We start from the raw sequence: 21763 nt of genomic DNA on the forward strand, positions 1-21763 counted from the left end.
ACTGGGTGAACGGTGATAATTAACCCCATATGTACATTCCTGCGGTTTAATGGTAAACCTATCTGGATACTGGAGCTGAGGGATATATCGGTGGTGGGAATCGCTTGTGATGTCACATCTGTTAATTAACGCCTGAATAATGGGAACATGAATTCAGTGACCAAGTGATGATCATATATGTGTTTCATATGTATCTTGCCTCCTTCATTACCTGCAGAACATGAATGGAGACATGTGGATGAATTATTAGTATTTCGTAGACTCACTGACAAAAAATGACTTATCAAGAAGGAGTAGTTGGGATTTAAGGAAACTTTCTATGTGTGAATATAATGATGTATGTAAATGATTACAAGGATAAGTTTATTGGGGAAAACTGTATAATTGAAATGATGCACTGGTTAGATGGCCTCTACCCTGGATACAAGATGAAATACGTCCTCTTGCCTGGATATGTGATGAGATACTTGGTCTTTCCAAATGCAATGAGGCGAAACTAACCTCGCCACTGGGTTTTGGAGGGGCCTGTTTGCCAGCCTCTTGCCCCAGGATTATGGGCCCTCTCATCAGCCCATGCTAAACTTAAACCCCATGGCGATTTGACTGTGTTTGTGGCATCTGAGCGCTGTTCGGATATACTGAGCGCTCAGATCCAAGCCATCTGGGGATAAGTTGAATGTGGGGGTTCTGTTCAGTTTGATAGGAGTTATGTCGTTTTGTGTAGTTTTGCTGTTGTGAATAGAGGTATTTTCTATACCTAGTTGACTTACCACACCCAGTTAAGCTAATTATCTCACACAGCCTAACTCTGTAAAAACTGGTTCTGGGCAGAAAAGTCATGCTTCCTTTGTTCACAAAGGACTTTTACTAACTTTTGAACCCCTGGTCTAATTCGTGCCATTTTGGGATATGTTAAATGTCTATGTGTACTGTAAAGGGTGGGACATTGTATATTTGAGTAGTGATGTCTGTCCTATTGTCTCCATGTGTGTATTGGCGATTTCCCTTTGTCCTGAGAGATCATTGACTTACTCCTCGGTTGTCCCCAGGACAGAAGACATTGTCTATTCTCCTGCCTGTGATAATTACATCAACCCATTGTGTAAGGTAATTGTATCACAGGCAGAGGGGAGGATTTTGTGTGGGAGTGTTTTACTGTATTGTACGTGTTTATTGGTTGTTTTTACAAAACCCTGTGGGTGGTACTGATGTGTACCAATGTTATATAAGATCAATAAACACACAGCTATGGCTGACCACTGCTTGACCCCCAACACGGAGCCTTGTCTCGTTCTTGGGGGGGATTCACTGTATGCTGTTAGAGACTGATTGCTAGGAGTATAAGCCGCTTGGGTCCGTTTCCTATTCGTCTGCTAGCAGCTATTCGTGAGGTTCCGTTCGGAATTTGGAGCATTCCCTTGTATGCCGTTACATGCAACATCTTTCAAGTGTAACTCTAAGTGTACATACTGAATTATACCAGAATATAATATTATGGATATGGAATCTAGTGTTGGGTGTGAATATTCGAATCGCGAATATTGGCACTTCGAGAATTTGCGAATATTTAGAATATAGTGATATATATTCGTAATTTTGAATATTCTAGATTTTTTTTTTCATCAGTACCCTCCCTTCTTGTTTGTGGGTCAATGAGAAGGCTGCAATGTCTTTGTCTGTGCTTAGCAACATCCCTAGCAACCAATAGGAAAGCTGCCTACGCCTTACTATATAAGAACATCCACAGCAGCCCTTATATGCAGTATTTTGCAGATCTGAGACAGCAGTGTTATTGCTGTGCTCTCTGCTTTCCTGTGTCATTACATTAGTTAGCTTATATATATAATACAGATAGTTAGTGGGAGATAGTCAGTCAGTGTAGGTTAGATGGTGATATAGTGTAGCTGTCCATACTACATGCTACAGACATAGTGCTGTGATGTCACAAGTTCACAACAATACTTAGTGCACTAATCACTAATAGGTTGTCAGACCTGTTAAAATGTGAAGTTGCACGTATTGCGCCAAAAATTCGCATCATTAGTTCCGATTTCGCAATCGCAAATATATTGGAGCACTCTATCTGCATATAAAGCTATTGTAATGTTCTGCCGTGCCAACCATTTTCTCCAGTCTCAGGAAACTTCTAGCAGCTTGAAAAATGTAGGTATAGTGAACCACGCCTGTATTTCGCACGCATTATGCAAATATTACATTGCCAATTTTTCTCAATCAAGAAAATAATCTCAAATTCACTAATATATGACAAATTTCTACCAAATATTCGCTAAATATCGCATATTCGAATATTGCCCCTGCCGCTCATCACTAATGGAATCCACTTTGTCATCACTGCCTACTGACCATCACCCAATTCTCTCCTCTCCAGGTGTGTCTGCATTGAACCTAACTGCTGCACCCAGCTTTTCCAGAGTCTGATATTGTCCACACTCCTGCTCATTCCCTGGTATGTCTGCAGTGAACCTAACTGCTGCACCCAGCTTTTCCAGAGTCTGATATTGTCCACACCCCTCATCTTTCCTTCTCATTCCCTGGTATGTCTGCATTTAACTTTAATGTTTATTTCCCTGCTGGATTTATTGAGTATTTGTTTACATTGACTATTTCACCCCTGTATCTGGTCCTCCCTTGATTAGGCCATATGTAGCCCCCTCCCCTCTTGGTCACACCTGATTGAACACTGAGTGGTATTAATCTAAGTTCCTAGGTCTTCCAGACGCAACATCTTTCAGGTCCAACTCTTTAAGTGCACATAATGAATTATACCAGAATTTAACCAGAAGGGGACCAAAGGTAATTACAGACATAGTTAATGCAAACAATGTTTCAATCTTTCATCTTACTCTTCCCACTTTTCCAAAACCTCCCGAAATACCCCCACATCCATTCACCCAGCAAGAAACTATTCATCTCTCCCTCCATCTTACCTTCTCATCTGACCGCTTGCACAAATCTGTTTGGCAACGTAAAACACTTCCTTCCCAAACACACACAGATAACTCATACTCTCTCTTATTCTCACCTACTAACACTTTCTCTGCTTCTCCTTATTGCTGGTGATATCTCTCCAAATCCAGGCCCCCCCTCAGCAAATTCCCACTATCACCTCCATGTCCCACTACAAATCTCCTTCTACAAATTTCTGCAACCCCTTAAACCTAATAACCATTTCTCTTACCCCTGCTCTTTTGGTTCCTCTTGCAGGAGCATTATGGAATGCACGCTCTGTCTGTAACAAACTGTCCTACATTCATGATCTTTTCATCTCTCAAAATCTTTCCTTTCTGGGTCTCACAAAAACATGGCTGATACCTCCTCCCCTGCTGCACTCTCATATAGTGGATTTCATTTCACTCACACCCCCCGCCCCAGCTACAAACATGGTGGAGGAGTTGGTCTTCTCCAATCAGACACCTGCTCCTACAGCCCAACTTCACTGCCACTCTCCATTACGCTCACTTTATTTGAAGTACACTCTGTTTGCATCTACTCTCCCTCCAACCTTCAAGTAGCTGTCATTTACTGCCCCCCAGGCCCAGCCACCATCTTTCTTGACCACTTTAACACCTGGCTACTACACTTTCTTTCTGTCGACATCCCTATTGACACCTACCACTCAGCCGCCTCTAAACTCCTATCACTCTGGTATGGTATGGGCGAAGGACACAGTAGGTGAGGGTGAAGCTGGTCATGGTGGTATAGAGGCAGCAGGGTCACTGGTTGTAGGCTTGTCTGAAGAGGTCTCTCTCTCCTTCTGTACCAGTTTGTAACTCGTCTTGTTTATGCTTAGTGCAATTGTCTGTATTATGTATGTATACCCCTTTTTATATGTACAGCGCCATGGAATGAATGGCGCTTTAATAATAAATAATAATAATGATACAGGCTTTAGCCTGGATACACGATGAGATACGGTCTCTAGCCTGGATACAAGATGAGATACAGCCTCTAGCCTGGATACAAGATGAAATACAGCCTCTAGCCTGGATACAAGATGAAATACAGCCTCTAGCCTGGATGCAAGATGAGATACGGCCTCTAACCTGGATACTAGATGAGATATGGCCTCTACCCTGGACACTAGATGAGATACGGCCTCTACCCTGGATACAAGATTAAATACGGCCTCTAACCTGCATACTAGATGATATACAGTATGGCTTCTACCCTGGATACAAGATGAGGTACAGCCTCTAACGTGGATACAAGATGAGATATGGCCTCCACCCTGGATACAAGATAAGATCGGGCTCTAGCCTGGATACAATATTAGATACGGTTGGGGGGGGCGTGGTCTGCACGTTGATGGCGGCGGCTGCTTGAGAGTGTAGCTCCACTTCCCGCATATCCACAGCGGCTCACAAATTACTCCTGAGGGACCCCAGAATATCCTACACTCACCTATCTGGCTCCCAGAATGGGCAAGATTAAGAAAAGACAGGCACTGAAGAAGATGACGGAGTTTTTCCCCAGAACACCACCGTCAAGCGCCGGAGCTGAGGGATCTCCCGCTTCCTCTCCCAGGCTCTCTGCGACTCCTACCTCCTCCCCTGCAGCATGTGGAGGCCCGCCGCTTCTCCTCTCTGCTGAAGCTGGGGCTCTCCCAATTACAGAGGAGACTCTGCGCACACTGCTGGACTCCCTAAGATCCTCGCTGAAAGCTGACATCTCCAGCATGATCAAAGATCTGCAGCGCGATATACAGGGTGTAGGAGACAGAGTCACCCACGTGGAAAGCAAGATGGCCGAATATGCTGTATCACACAATTCTCTGATTGATGCGCATGAAGCGCTGGAGGAGGATGTGGTGGCCATAAAAGATAAGATCCAAGATCTGGAACATTGCCACAGGAGCAATAATGTGCGTATCGGAGGAGTTCCGGAGGCAGTAGGCCCAGCAGAGCTGGAGTTTTATTTGCAAACTTTGCCTAAAGAAGCCGTGCCTGGGTTAGCTGAGCGTGACCTACTAATTGATAGGATTCACCGTCTCCCTAAGCCAAAGGGACTAGATCCTTCTCTCCCGCGTGATGTCATAGCGCAAATTCACTTTTATCAAGCCAAAGATCATTTTCTTCGGAGCCTGCGGCAAAATCTGAAACCAACTACAACCTTTAAGGACATTAAAGTATTCGCGGATCTGGCCGCAGCCACACTAGCAAAGAGGAGGGAATTTGCGCACCTTACACAAGCTCTTCGCGACAAGAACATCCGTTATCGCTTGGGGCTTCCCTGTAAAGCTACTGATCTCGGTGAAGGGTCAGATGATTGCTTGCAGCACACCACAGGATGCATCTGCCCTTCTACACAAGATGGAACTGCTTTCAGTCGGGGACAATGCCAATTCCATAGGGGACTATGGAAACAAGCCGGCAAGAATTGCGCCCGAATGGGAACAAACATGATTTCCCGGACTCCCTCTCCTACTTTATCCTTCTGGACGTGCGGGATGGGAGATATGTAAGAACTCTATCTCTTTCCCCCCCCCCCACTAGGTCTGCTCTTTCGGTGTTAGGGTGGTGCTCACCCTCTAAGCAGACCCTGCTTGTAACGGACCGTTTTGTACACAAGAGGTTAAAAACCGTTTAGGCGATATTCCCCTTTCCAATGCACAGGCAGCTACTGCAAGCACCAGTCTGCCGAACTGCAAACTACACGAATCCTTCAACTCCGGAACAGGAAACACTGGAAACAGCTGAACAGGAAAAGCATATAATCGGCTTACACTCCTGGCAATCGGCATACAATCCAATTCCCCCAATAACGAGACGACACTTCGTTTTGAGGTCAAGCAGAACTGACTGTACTTGCACGTACAGCCTCTTTTATTCACAATCCACAAACATAGTATTGCCCACAGGGTTTTGAAATACAACCAATCAATATATTACGACACATACAATGTAAGTACAGCAGCCAATCAGACACAATGGGACAATGGAACAATGGGACAATAGAAACACACCCAGCATATTCCTGCCCTCTGTCTAGGAGATAATTGAGTCAATTTCTGTATCTACTCAACTATCTCCTAAGCTGAAAAGTTACACTTCTTATAAATTGTTACAACTTTGTGAGTTAACATTGTACATACATATAACTTATATCAATTTAACCAGTATAACTTGGAGACACACCTATCCAAAATTCACTTAAATAGGTTCAGGGGTTTAAAAGTTAGTAAAAGTATCTTAAAGGACCGTAATCCAGGGGCAGGAGGATGGCAAACAGCCCCCTCCAAAACACCGTGGCGAAGTGGCTTTCGCCACATGTCTTCCCATTCGGGGGAGACTAACCAGGTAGCTGACCTTCTGTCGGTCAGTGCCTGAGTTAGTCGAGTCACCCACCCTCAGTAAATTACAATCAACAAGGCAGCCCCCCCACAATAATATACAATCTGCAGTGCAGTCCCCCCCCCAACACTTGGTTACTGCACCCGGGGAATTTTGTAGCTTGTTTCGGTCCCATGGCTTCACCATGGCTGTGTTGGGCACTGGTCTCTTGGCTTTGTGGGTCGCTGAGTGAGCAGAGACCTGCGGTACTCTGCCCTGGTGCCAGACCTTCAGCTGGGGGGACTTGCAGATAGACAAGCCTGGGACAAAGGAGGGCAGAGGCCAACTGCGCTCTGCCCAGTTGCCAGCTCTTCCGCTGGAGCAACCGGGGTATAGTCCTGCCCGGTGACAAAGGGAAAGTTAGGGCAGAGGCCAGCGGCGCTCTGCCCAGATGCCAGCTCTTCTTCTGGGAGGGGGTCAGAGGAAGCTAACGCCTCCTCTACTGACCTCAGTACCTCGGTAGGGGTTAGCTGTGGAGGGTAGGGATCGCTTACCTCCTCCTGGTACTCACACTGCCGCTGGAGATCTGGGCTGACTGCCCAGCATCCCTGTAGGGCCGGTAGAGAGACTTCGGTCCCATCTCCGCCTGCCTGCTCGGAGTCCTCCTAGGACGAGTCTATGAGGTCCACGACCTCCGGTACCTCTGGTTCCTATTGGGGGAGAGGACCGACTGTCTCTTCTCCCATGAATACACACTGGCGCTGGGGAGAAAGGACGGCACCTTCCGCTCCCTGTAACTCACACTGCCGCTGGGGAGCAAGGACGGTACTTTCAGCTCCCTGGGACTCACTTGGCTGCTGGGGAGAGAGACCAACTATCTCTGCTCTCTGCAGGACACACTGCCGCTGGGGAAGAAGGACAGCACCTTCAGCTCCCTGTGGCTCACATGGCTGCTGTGAAGAGGGACCAACTGTCTCCTCTCCTAAGGGTACACACTGCCGCTGGAGAGAGAGACCGGTTGTCTATGCTCCCAATACAATACTCGGCTGTTGGGGAAGAAGGACGGCACCTTCATCTCCCTGTAACTCACACTGCCTCTGGGGAGTAAGGACCTTCAGCTCCCGGGAACTTGCTCGGCCGCCGGGGTATCTTCCCCCCTGTCTACTGCTGCCATGGCCTGCAGATACTCTCTGATCCTCCACTTCACGATCTGTACGAGGTTTTCCGCGGGGTTGGGTCCCAAGAGAGACAGCACCCCATTAACCTATCAAACTCCTCCTGAGTGTAGCAGGGCTCCATGCTTGCTCTGCTGATTTTGGTTCCTTTGTAGATAGGGGCGCTGTACGGGTACTAGCGTTGCCCTCAATTTGTAATCCAGGAACTGGTGTTGCCTTGTAGCTGTCCTTCTGGGTCGTGAGAATGATCCCACTGCTGCCACCAATTGTAACGGACCGTTTTGCACACAAGAGGTTAAAAACCGTTTAGGCGATATTCCCCTTTCCAATGCACAGGCAGCTACTGCAAGCACCAGTCTGCCGAACTGCAAACTACACGAATCCTTCAACTCCGGAACAGGAAAGACACGAACACTGGAAACAGCTGAACAGGAAAAGCATACAATCGGCTTACACTCCTGGCAATCAGCATACAATCCAATTCCCCCAATAACGAGACGACACTTCGTTTTGAGGTCAAGCAGAACTGACTGTACTTGCACGTACAGCCTCTTTTATTCACAATCCACAAACATAGTACTGCCCACAGGGTTTTGAAATACAACCAATCAATATATTACAACATATACAATGTAAGTACAGCAGCCAATAGGACACAATGGGACAATAGAAACACACCCAGCATATTCCTCCCCTCTGTCTAGGAGATAATTGAGTCAATTTCTGTATCTACTCAACTATCTCCTAAGCTGAAAAGTTACACTTCTTATAAATTGTTACAACTTTGTGAGTTTACATTGTACATACATATAACTTATATCAATTTAACCAGTATAACTTGGGGACAAACCTATCCAAAATTCACTTGAATAGGTTCAGGGGTTTAAAAGTTAGTAAAAGTATCTTAAAGGGCCGTAATCCAGGGGCAGGAGGCTGGCAAACAGCCCCCTCCAAAACACTGTGGCGAAGTGGCTTTCGCCACACTGCTCACTGCAGTTCTGTGATGTCTAATTGCCTTTTTCTTTCTGTTTCTATTATCACCAGTTTTATGTTGTTTTTTGTGGTCCTATTTTGCTTGCTTGCATATTATTATCTCTGCCTCTACCTCAGCCTCATAGTGCCCCTCACGGCTACACCTAGTACGATACACACTTACTTATAGCGGGGTTGAAATTTTACTCCAATAATGTACGTGGCCTGAATTCCCCATTCTGGCGCTCCCAGATGTGGCGGGACCTGCTCCGTAGCAAATGTGATGTGGCTTTAATACAGGAGACACATCTGGTGGGAGCAGACCAGCACAGATGCACTCATCGTTTATATCTGCATATTTTTCACTCCCTTGCTGCCCAAAGGCATAAGGCTGGCACCCTCATATGTATAAGGGGCTCTGTTGCTTTCACATTACACCAATGCATCACAGACAGGGAAGGCAGGTATGTCATCTTGATATGTTCCCTCGAAGGTAAAATGTGCACGGTAGTTTCGGTTTATGCACCAAATGTTAGGCAGGTTTCCTTTTTCAACAGATTGCATAAGAAAATCTTAAAGGTGGCGAAAGGAACTATCATAGTGGGCGGGGACTTTAACGTTCCAATTGATGTGGGGATAGACTGTCTCACCCATGCTGAATCCCGCCGGAAGGGCCTAAGAGAAGCTCTAAAAAACACCTCCTTGCATGACATCTGGCGGTACCAGCATGGAGGAGAAAGGGATTATACACATATTTCTTCCGCACATCACACACAGTCCCATATCGATTACTTCCTGGTTTCTAGGGACATTTTGCGGGGGTGCTTAGAACGGATATTCGGCTGGCTACTTGGTCGGACCATGCCCCTATAACGATGGAACTCAATATGGGTCTACCTCCCCAATCACCCCCGGCATGGAGGCTAAACCAGTACTTACTTAAAAGTTCTAAGAGGCTGGATGAATTCCGCGCTAGCCTGAAGGAATTTTTCCTTCTAAACAGCACTCCTGATATTTCGTCCTCTACTCTGTGGCTGGCTCATAAGGCCTATATGAGGGGTATATTCTTGCAGGCGGCCTCTCGTTTGAAAAAAACTAGAGATCAGCAGCTTAATGAGGCGCTATCACGGTTAGAGTCAGCACACGAACGGTATAAGGATAATCCCTCTCCAGCTCACCTTTTGGAGTTACAGAATGTCCGTTCTAAGTTGAGGTCGCATCTTTTATATGAACATGAACGAGTAATTAGCAGGTTTAAGATGACTCACTATCATATGGGGGACAGGGAAGGCTCCTTGTTAGCTAACAGGCTTAAGAAACGGGCGGTTAACTCTAGAATAGAGAAATTACACTATAATGGGTCCGTAATCATGCATCCGCAAGAAATAACTAACGCCATATTATGCGAAACTTTATAACTTGAAGGAAGATATTGCAACCCCTCAACCAACAGATGCATCTATTGCAGATTTCCTAGAACATTTGAAACTCCCTCGCTGTCAGATGCCCAGTTAACTAAACTTAATTTGGCAATCACGGAAGCATAAGTACGAGCAGCTCTAAAGACGACCCCCACAAGGAAAGCACCAGGCATATCATAAGGAGTTCATGCCCCAGCTCCTCCCCAACCTGTGCTCGATATATAACACCTTTTTCCAAACGGGGGTTATTCCAACAGAGATGCTCTCGGCCACGGTAGTAACCATCTGGAAGCCGGGTAAGACCCCAGATGCCCCTGCCAATTTCCGTCCCATCTCCCTGCTTAATGCAGATCTAAAAATGTTCGCAAAAATCTTAGCTTCCAGGATTAACCAGTTTTTACCAGAACTGGTAGACCCAGACCAGGTTGGGTTTGTACCGGGAAGGCAGTGTAGGGACGGTACCAGGTGTATGCTTCACCTGATCCAGATTTCGGGAAAGTCCAAGACCCCCACAATGTTTATTTCACTTGATGCTGAAAAAGCATTTGACAGGGTGCATTGGGGGTTCCTGGACCGGGTGCTTCAGGCTTTCGGTTTTCAGGGTAATATTAGGGCTGGTGTATATACGACCCCCTCGGCCACAGTTCTCGCCTCAGGATATATGTCAAGGCCTTTTAAAATAACCAACGGGACCAGACAGGGGTGCCCACTGTCACCGCTGATTTTTGCGCTGGTCATGGAACCCCTGGCCGCTAAGATACAGACATGCCACAGCATACAGGGAATCAAAGCGGGGGGTGTCTCCCATGTGATCGGATTATATGCCGATGACGTTATATTAACGATATCGAACCGTTGCCATTAACTTTAATCGCCTGAGGAAGTACCTACAGTGTGATTATTCACGTATGGCGCAGGTCCAGTTATCCTGGGTGGCGAGAATCAATGCTGCAAAAATGCTATCCCTACCAAAAGCACTTTTTTGTTTCAGATGTCTCCCATTGCAAGTCCCTAAAAAATTGATAACAATGCTCCAAAAAGATCTCTTGGCGTTTATTTGGCAGAATAGGCACCCTAGAATTCCGAAAGCTTCTCTGTATCCTTTGGTTAGAGCTGGAGAACTTGGGGTACCGGATTTATATAAATACTATTTGGCCTCCTTGGCGGAGCAGGCGCTGGAGTGGTGGTCTCCATCCGCACCTCACAAGTGGCTTGAGATAGAAAGGACGTTTGTTAAAAGTCATTCACTCCCAGCCATCCTAGCAGCTCACAAGCTGGGAAGACTTTGCTATGAGGTTCCTCTCCCTACAATGCAAGCCTCTCTTTTCATATGGTCATACCTGAGAAATGTAAAGAAGTGGTTTGTGGTGCCAAAAGACAACATCCCTCTCGTAGCACTCGAATATCATATTTCTGATATGAACCTGAAATTGTGGGTGGATAAAGGATTGGATAAACTGGGGAGTCTTTATACAACCTCTGGTCTAAAAGACTTTCAGACCCTGCATGACACCTACTCCATTCCTAACACCCATTTTTATCAGTTCCTACAGATACGTCACTTGTTAATAGCTCCCCATTAACTCAACCCCATTCTTGTAGGAGTGCTTTGTAGCCCTATGTCGCATCATCCTCGCCATTTCGCGTGAGAATATCTGCTATATACTTAAACTTATTATTAGACCCAGATGATGGAAAGCAATCTTTTATGTTAAGATGGGAACAAGAACTGGGTGCTGTGTACTCCATTAGTCAGTGGAAAGAAGCAATGTCATGGTCCTTCAGGTGCACTAAATGTCTGAATCATATAGAGCAGGCTAGGAGAATACAACTCAGATGGTACTTAACCCCCAATAGGTTAGCCCACTGTTCACCCGGCTACTCCCCGTTATGTTGGAGGAAATGTGGGTTAGTTGGTACTCCCTTACATATGTGGTGGGAATGCCCTTATACCCGTAAATTCTGGCACATGATGGAAGCTTTAATCTGGCAGGTCACGGGTTCAGCAATCACTTTAGCCCCTTCTCTTTCCATTCTGGGAATAGGTTTAGAGGTCATCCCTTCCAAAATAAGATGGGTAACGGCTCATATGATCAGCGCAGCACGGAATATAATAGCCCGTCAGTGGAAGTTGCCTTGTACCCCGTCACTGTCGGAAGTGGTTGAGTCCGTTAATCATGATATGCATTGTGAATTGATGTTTGCTACCTCTTCTTCCACCCGCATACGTTATCTTAATAACTGGATGCCTTGGTTATCTAGTCCTTATGCTACGCCTCTGCTGGATTGTCTCTGGTGACTTGGGTACATTTGGAAGGTTTGGGGAGGGTGGGCTGGGAACTTGGGTAGGGATTTACATAATGTTACAACATTTGCCTCAGCATGGGCAATATTAACGCGAGCTTCGATGGGACCTCATTTGTTTCTTTGTTATGTACTGTATGTATGTTTTTGATAAAATGTACTTTGATATACTTCACATTGTGATATTGTGTCATGATGGACACGCATTGTCTATGTTATGCAAAGTATTCAATGAAAACTTATTGTAAGATTAGATACGGTTGAGCATGGAGTCATAGAGGTTCTGGTATTCTGTAGCACATTTGCCCACAGATGTTACAGCTGGGCCTGTAGATCCTGCATACTCGTAGGCTGGTGAAGTTGGCATCCCAGTTGGTCCCATAAATGCCTAATTGGCGATAAATCTGAAGACCAGGCAGCACAGGAAGTGATGCAATCTGACGCACACATTCCTAGGAAACCCTTGTGTGTGGGCTTGCATTATCCTGCTGAAAAATGCTAATTGGAAGTCCTGCCATGTGAGGCAATATGTGGTCACAGGATGTCCAACACATATCACTGAGCTGTTAGTGTCCATTGTATCACAACTAGGGGTGATTGAGTGTTGTATGTCATGGCTCCCTAGATCATTGCAACATCAGCTGGTGAAGTGTGTCACTCTGCAGCAAAGGCAGAATTGACGCACTTACAAGACCTCTATACTCTAATCAATCCTTTACGGGGGTCCTAAACAGAACCTGGATTTGTGGCTAAAAACAATATGGTTCCAGTCCGTAGGAGTCCACTTGTCTCATTTATGACACCACTTCAAACAAAGGTGATGGTGGCTAGCTGTCAATGGCAGGACACCTAATGGGTGCCTTGACACCAGATTTTCTTCTGCTAAGCATCTGGAAATGTGTGGGCAAAGACAAGGGTGTGTATTGAAGGTGCAGCAATTTGTCAAAATAACCATCCTGTTTCACTCAGTCCAATGATGCTCCGTGTCTCAAAGTTTGTCAACTAGGCGAAATGTCTGCAAGCGCATCATAAAAACATGTCTAGCAGTCAATCTCTCACCAAGAGGTACCCTACCCAAAAGTAGCCTCTGAGAGCCTTGTTATAGGGCATCTGGTGAAGCACTTCTATGCTCTCTTGTGGCAAGTGTCTATTCCTGTAATCATTTACATATCCGTCTGAGACATAACTGCATGCTGAGTTTTGCATCAATCTGACATTTCTGTGTATGTTAATTTTTTTGGGTGTGTCAATAATTATGGACCAGTAGGTCGATCTCTGCTTGTTTGCCTCTGCTTGTTGAATATCACATATTCTTAATGCATTTTTAAATAATTTTTAACACAATTTTTATTTGTTTCCAAACATTGTATTAGAGTTTCTCAATTAAACACCGAACCCCTGAGTATGGGGAATAATAAAATAATGTCAAAAATAATATAATATGTAATTACACAAGAGCAACACAGTTATACAGCTGTATATACAGTAAAGCCAAAGAATGTATCTCTGGGTGATTTACAGGTTTCATTTGAGGTTGTATATATTATATCAAGATATATATTTTCTTAATGTCTTATATATTAAATCTTACAGCTTGAGGTATTCTTATTTCAGATATGTATTAGATATCCACAGGCTGAGAGAGGTGCCCTGGTTACAGATATAGTCAAGCTCACTATACTACACTATTTCATTAACTTCCAAGAGTTCCAGAAACAGTGGGACAGGGAGTTTAGCTGTTTTTTTTTTTTAGACCCAACTGGATCTTGCAGCTTGGATATGGTGGTCAGTGGGACAAGGTCAGAGAACCCCCATTCTAGATACAGGTTCAGATCCCAGATGTGGGACCCATATATGTCTGAAATGAGAATAAAACAACTTTGCTGTATAATTATCATGAAGATAATGTTATTTGTGGTCATGGCTGCGGAGATACTGACCCGACCTAAAGGGTGAAACAGCTTACCTTAAAGTCATGAAACTAACTGAAGATGGCTAGCGGTGTGCCCATAGCCATGAGCGTGGGTAGGCCTATAAGGGGGCATACCCTAGGTGAGATGCTGAAAAGAAGGGGAAGGAGGGAGGGGCACCGGAAGCGCACGTGAGTGGTGCAGGATATGCTGGGGGGTTTAAAGAGCCCTACGCCCCTCCCACAAAAGCAGGCTGAGAATCTCAGCCTGCTGGATTTGTGGTCATGGCTGCGGAGATACTGACTCGACCTAAAGGGTGAAACAGCTTACCTGAAAGTCATGAAACTAACTGAAGATGGCTAGCGGTGTATCCATAGCCATGAGCGTGGGTAGGCCTATAAGGGGGCAAAAAAGTAAGCATAGGAGGTTTGTAAATGATGATTTTAATGAGTATTAGTTTTCTGACACGTGGATCAAAAAGCTAAATGGTGGAAGGCATTGGAGATCTCTGCATGAGGATTGGGAATGTAACTCATAAAGCAAGAGGAACGCCACCTACCCATCTTCTTGATGATATGCCCGGGTACTCCGTGACGGGAAGCTGAGGAAGCGGCTCCAATGCGAAAGGAATGTCCTGAAATAAGACTCGGGTGAAACGTAGGCCGGAAGTTAAAGTGCGGATGTGTGAGATAAATTGGGACGAGGTGAGACAATGGTTGTTGAAGGGTAGCAAAGGACTATCTGAAGGAGCATCACCCAGTACTGACAAAAGCTTGTGTAAAACCTGAACCGGGCACCAGTCATTGAAATTACGGTAATATCTGATCACCACCGGAGGACCGGTTTGGGAGGTTTTGGTGGACAGCAGTGATAGGGCGAAATGCCCCTCGTGCCACGCTAGCTGGCGTTTGGTTAAGCCTCTGTTCTTGCGTGAGGAACTGGTGAACTCTCCGGGCCTGAGAAAACCGTAGAAAACCGTATTGATGGTGATGCTAATATAGGGCCCAAAAAGATTCCCGTCTAAAGAGCTGGATAGCTTTCTAAACAGGTCTCCTGACACCGGCTGTCTGGTTGGGGTAGACTCTTGGCCACTCTTTTGAATGCCCCTGACAGTTGCTTTGATCGCTTGGGAAGAGAAGAAAGATCTGCGATTGGGATTTGCGAGCATGAAAAAATGCGGGACCCCTGCTAGATACAACCTAATGGTGTTGTAGGACAGTTTGAGCTGCGTATGGCAGTAAGCTAGGAAAGCCGTCATGTATGTTGTTTCGTCAATGTCATCTCTGGGATGCAGGTGCGTGAATTTATTGAAAGCGCTCCAGCCGGTTTTGTAGTTTCTGGCAGTGTTTGTGCACAAGGACATATGAATGAGGGATTTGGCAGAGGCAATGTACGGGTTTAATGCATGAGCAGGGAGTGAAAGGCAGACGGGGTCAATCCTGTACGGTCTGCGTCCGGCATGACCTGAAAGAAAGCAGGGAAATTAAAGCAAGACAGGGCATCAGCTGCAAGGTTTTTAGAGCCCTGAATGTGGTTGCATAGGAAATGAAAATTTAACTGCATGGAGAGCCAAACCAACTTGCGAACTAGAGACATGATTTGTGAGAATTTGGATCTGCCTTTTTCCAGTATCTTGACTACTGACTGGTTGTCGTGATGAAGGCCACCGGGGAGTTAGCCCAGTGCCTGCCCCAGACTTGGGCGGCTGCTACTATTGGCAGGATCTCCAACAGGGGAGAAGATCTCAGAGCTTCTCTGGACAAAGAAATTTCTGGAGGCCATGAACTCGCAAACCATTGTTTGCCACAAATCGCCGCGAATCCTCCTGAGGCGGCTGTGTCGGAAAAAAACATGGGTGATGCGGGGCTCCAACGAGGGACGAACATGGAAACGCCTTTCCACTAAGACAGAAACATCTTCCACATGGCGAGGTCACCCATGGCCTGGGAATCCAAGTGGACGGGAGAATCCTGTTCGGGAGCCACGGGAAGTAGCTGGAGCAGTCTGGAAATGAAGGCCCAGCCCTGAGGCACAACCCTCATGGCAAAATTTAGCATGCCTAGTAGGGACTGGAGCTCTGCCTTGGTGATCGTGTTGGAGGACACTGCCTTGGAGATTGTTCCCTTGAGTTTTGACAATTTTTCTTCTGGAAGTCTGGCTTCCATGTTGACAGAATCCAGGACTATGCCCAAAATGGTGACCGTTGTTGAAGGCCCTTCCGTTTTTGCAACACGACAGGGACATTGAGCGCAGCAAACGTTGCCAGGAGAGTTGCGAGATTTCCCGGGTTTACAGCCTGGTTCTTCTACCAGGAGGAAGTCATCCAGGTAATGAACGACCATCTGACACTTACACTGGTTGACCAAAATCCAGTGTAGTGCCTGGGCGAATTGATCGAACAGCCAGGGACTGCTTTTAGAGCCGAAGGTTAGTCTGTTAGTGAAATAATACAGGTCCCTCCATCTGATCCCGTAGAATTTCCACAACTGTGCCTGAACCGGCAAGAGCTTGAAGGCATCTGCAATGTCGGCTTTGGCCAACCATGCCCCTGTGCCTGCCTGAAAGATGAGCTGAAAAGCTTCACCTACTGAAGAGTAGTGCATGGAAAACTTCTCGGAGGGAATTAAAGAGTTTAAGCTAGGAATGCAGGAACCATGAGGAGCTGACAAATCGTAGATGAGACATTTTTTATTAGAGAATTTTTTTGACACAACTCCAATGGGGCTTACACGGCAGAAATAAAAAGGGAACTGTGGAGAAAGGCCCAATTAAGAAACCCTTGAGACACTCAGACGAGATTAGTGAATCAACCGAAACAGGATCCCTGATGGCTGACTGAAGGTTATCGCCCTCCCAGGTGGATTGAGGCAGGGCAACTAGACCTGTGTGGAAACCCTCTGTGAAACCAGAGACCAGGAACTGGACAAACTGAGGTTGGGGATAACCCAAGAGGAGGGTTACCAGTAAATAAATGTTGGGGATTCAATCAGCACAACCCTATATGTAGGTGCACATTGCTATGGCGAAATACATATACAAAGAAAAAGACACAAATGCAATGGCACTCTGCAACCAGCATTCTGCCCTGCCTCTATGCTGGATGAGGCATTGGTGTACATTTTGGCCAAAGCGTAATAAGCCACTCACCACGTCAAGGTCGCCTCTATGGAGTGGTCCCTAACACTAGTTCCTACCTGCTTCTGGGCCATGACAGCCACACAAAGTCCAGGGAATGCAGGTGCAGCATGCACGCCAAGCACACTCTGCTTTTAACCCCGTCCGGTGCCATTACAGCTTTCATCGGATCCAGGGATGCAAGTACCAACATGCATGCTGAGCCCACTATACAGGGAGTGCAGAATTATTAGGCAAGTTGTATTTTTGAGGATTAATTTTATTATTGAACAACAACCATGTTCTCAATGAACCCAAAAAACTCATTAATATCAAAGCTGAATATTTTTGGAAGTAGTTTTTAGTTTGTTTTTAGTTTTAGCTATTTTAGGGGGATATCTGTGTGTGCAGGTGACTATTACTGTGCATAATTATTAGGCAACTTAACAAAAAACAAATATATACCCATTTCAATTATTTATTTTTACCAGTGAAACCAATACACCCTGTACAGAATTATTAGGCAAATGAGTATTTTGACCACATCATCCTCTTTATGCATGTTGTCTTACTCCAAGCTGTATAGGCTCGAAAGCCTACTACCAATTAAGCATATTAGGTGATGTGTATCTCTGTAATGAGAAGGGGTGTGGTCTAATGACATCAACACCCTATATCAGGTGTGCATAATTATTAGGCAACTTCCTTTCCTTTGGCAAAATGGGTCAAAAGAAGGACTTGACAGGCTCAGAAAAGTCAAAAATAGTGAGATATCTTGCAGAGGGATGCAGCACTCTTAAAATTGCAAAGCTTCTGAAGCGTGATCATCGAACAATCAAGCGTTTCATTCAAAATAGTCAACAGGGTCGCAAGAAGCGTGTGGAAAAACCAAGGCGCAAAATAACTGCCCATGAACTGAGAAAAGTCAAGCATGCAGCTGCCAAGATGCCACTTGCCACCAGTTTGGCCATATTTCAGAGCTGCAACATCACTGGAGTGCCCAAAAGCACAAGGTGTGCAATACTCAGAGACATGGCCAAGGTAAGAAAGGCTGAAAGACGACCACCACTGAACAAGACACACAAGCTGAAACGTCAAGACTGGGCCAAGAAATATCTCAAGACTGATTTTTCTAAGGTTTTATGGACTGATGAAATGAGAGTGAGTCTTGATGGGCCAGATGGATGGGCCCGTGGCTGGATTGGTAAAGGGCAGAGAGCTCCAGTCCGACTCAGACGCCAGCAAGGTGGAGGTGGAGTACTGGTTTGGGCTGGTATCATCAAAGATGAGCTTGTGGGGCCTTTTCGGGTTGAGGATGGAGTCAAGCTCAACTCCCAGTCCTACTGCCAGTTTCTGGAAGACACCTTCTTCAAGCAGTGGTACAGGAAGAAGTCTGCATCCTTCAAGAAAAACATGATTTTCATGCAGGACAATGCTCCATCACACGCGTCCAAGTACTCCACAGCGTGGCTGGCAAGAAAGGGTATAAAAGAAGAAAATCTAATGACATGGCCTCCTTGTTCACCTGATCTGAACCCCATTGAGAACCTGTGGTCCATCATCAAATGTGAGATTTACAAGGAGGGAAAACAGTACACCTCTCTGAACAGTGTCTGGGAGGCTGTGGTTGCTGCTGCACGCAATGTTGATGGTGAACAGATCAAAACACTGACAGAATCCATGGATGGCAGGCTTTTGAGTGTCCTTGCAAAGAAAGGTGGCTATATTGGTCACTGATTTGTTTTTGTTTTGTTTTTGAATGTCAGAAATGTATATTTGTGAATGTTGAGATGTTATATTGGTTTCACTGGTAAAAATAAATAATTGAAATGGGTATATATTTGTTTTTTGTTAAGTTGCCTAATAATTATGCACAGTAATAGTCACCTGCACACACAGATATCCCCCTAAAATAGCTAAAACTAAAAACAAACTAAAAACTACTTCCAAAAATATTCAGCTTTGATATTAATGAGTTTTTTGGGTTCATTGAGAACATGGTTGTTGTTCAATAATAAAATTAATCCTCAAAAATACAACTTGCCTAATAATTCTGCACTCCCTGTATAACATCTCAACATTCACAAATATACATTTCTGACATTCAAAAACAAAACAAAAACAAATCAGTGACCAATATAGCCACCTTTCTTTGCAAGGACACTCAAAAGCCTGCCATCCATGGATTCTGTCATTGTTTTGATCTGTTCACCATCAACATTGCGTGCAGCAGCAACCACAGCCTCCCAGACACTGTTCAGAGAGGTGTACTGTTTTCCCTTCTTGTAAATCTCACATTTGATGATGGACCACAGGTTCTCAATGGGGTTCAGATCAGGTGAACAAGGAGGCCATGTCATTAGATTTTCTTCTTTTATACCCTTTCTTGCCAGCCACGCTGTGGAGTACTTGGACGCGTGTGATGGAGCATTGTCCTGCATGAAAATCATGTTTTTCTTGAAGGATGCAGACTTCTTCCTGTACCACTGCTTGAAGAAGGTGTCTTCCAGAAACTGGCAGTAGGACTGGGAGTTGAGCTTGACTCCATCCTCAACCCGAAAAGGCCCCACAAGCTCATTCTTTGATGATACCAGCCCAAACCAGTACTCCACCTCCACCTTGCTGGCGTCTCAGTCGGACTGGAGCTCTCTGCCCTTTACCAATCCAGCCACGGGCCCATCCATCTGGCCCATCAAGTCTCACTCTCATTTCATCAGTCCATAAAACCTTAGAAAAATCAGTCTTGAGATATTTCTTGGCCCAGTCTTGACGTTTCAGCTTGTGTGTCTTGTTCAGTGGTGGTCGTCTTTGAGCCTTTCTTACCTTGGCCATGTCTCTGAGTATTGCACACCTTGTGCTTTTGGGCACTCCAGTGATGTTGCAGTTCTGAAATATGGCCAAACTGGTGGCATCTTGGCAGCTGCACGCTTGACTTTTCTCAGTTCATGGGCAGTTATTTTGCGCCTTGGTTTTTCCACACGCTTCTTGCGACCCTGTTGACTATTTTGAATGAAACGCTTGATTGTTCGATGATCACGCTTCAGAAGCTTTGCAATTTTAAGAGTGCTGCATCCCTCTGCAAGATATCTCACTATTTTTGACTTTTCTGAGCCTGTCAAGTCCTTCTTTTGACCCATTTTGCCAAAGGAAAGGAAGTTGCCTAATAATTATGCACACCTGATATAGGGTGTTGATGTCATTAGACCACACTCCTTCTCATTACAGAGATGCACATCACCTAATATGCTTAATTGGTAGTAGGCTTTCGAGCCTATACAGCTTGGAGTAAGACAACATGCATAAAGAGGATGATGTGGTCAAAATACTCATTTGCCTAATAATTCTGCACTCCCTGTATACTTCTCCTGGAGCCAAATGGCTACTGGTAGGTGCTATATATGCAGACTCAGTTTTATACTGACTTTAAAACCAGCCTCCAGGACAGATTGACTGGTCAGGTGTGCATGACTGCATGGAGATCGCCACGCCTCCAATATATACTACAAAGAAAAAATGTGGGGGATTCAATCAGCACAACCCTATATGTAGGTGCACATTGCTATGGCAAAATACATATACAAAGAAAAAGACACAAATGCAATGGCACTCTGCAACCAGCATTCTGCCCTGCCTCTATGCTGGATGAGGCATTGGTGTACATTTTGGCCAAAGCGTAATAAGCCACTCACCACGTCAAGGTCGCCTCTATGGAGTGGTCCCTAACACTAGTTCCTACCTGCTTGTGGGCCATGACAGCCACACAAAGTCCAGGGAATGCAAATGCAGCATGCACGCCAAGCACACTCTGCTTTTAACCCCGTCCGGTGCCATTACAGCTTTTATCGGATCCAAAGATGCAAGTACCAACATGCATGCTGAGCCCACTATATACTTGTTGTTAACTACAATGTTGACCCCGCCTAGTCAGGAGTGTTTGGCTGACCTTTGGGGGCAAGTGGACTGAGGGTGAGCTCGGAAACATAACGAGCAGATGTGGAGGGCTCTACACTTGTAGTTATTACAAACCTGGCTCCTGCCCAAGAGAACTATGGGCCTACCTAGTTTGTCTACAGATGGCAACTGTTTTTGGATGCCAAATGGACCAGGAAGATACCTGTCGTGGGGAGTGGGAGTTGGGTTGGGGCACCATTCAGAGGCGTGAAGGATGGATTGGCAGGAAGCACAGGTTGGGGCCTTAAGCCCTGCAAAGTGACGACAGAAAAGCTCCATGTCCAGCGCAGCCCAGTTGATCATGTACTGGAACTGAGCCTGCTTTTGCTGAAAAGGGACGATGGTAATCGTAGAATGCGAAACCACCGTATTTATGCCCCAGGTCGGTGACCGTGTAGAGATATGTGTCTAGCTCTTTACGTCTCCCTGGTTGGGCAGAACATATAATGTCCCTGAAAAGGCTGAGGGCCAGGACAAATTCAGTAATGGATAATTTCTTTTTGAGTCGGGCATCTTTGGATTTGAGGATGATTGAAACGTCGCCGCAGGCGATTGTCTTATTTTCTAGTGAATTGTGGGTGGCAATGAGGATGGAGGCCAGGTTGACGTCCCTCCCAGCCAAGATT

General features: G+C 45.6%; 1 pseudogene; it reads right to left on the reverse strand.

Moving 5' to 3' along the window:
• Positions 1-21763, reverse strand: part of LOC120990672 — a 138122-nt pseudogene that overhangs the window by 56894 nt on the left and 59465 nt on the right.

Source organism: Bufo bufo, chromosome 2, assembly GCF_905171765.1.
Source record: "Bufo bufo chromosome 2, aBufBuf1.1, whole genome shotgun sequence".
Classification (NCBI taxonomy): domain Eukaryota; kingdom Metazoa; phylum Chordata; class Amphibia; order Anura; family Bufonidae; genus Bufo; species Bufo bufo.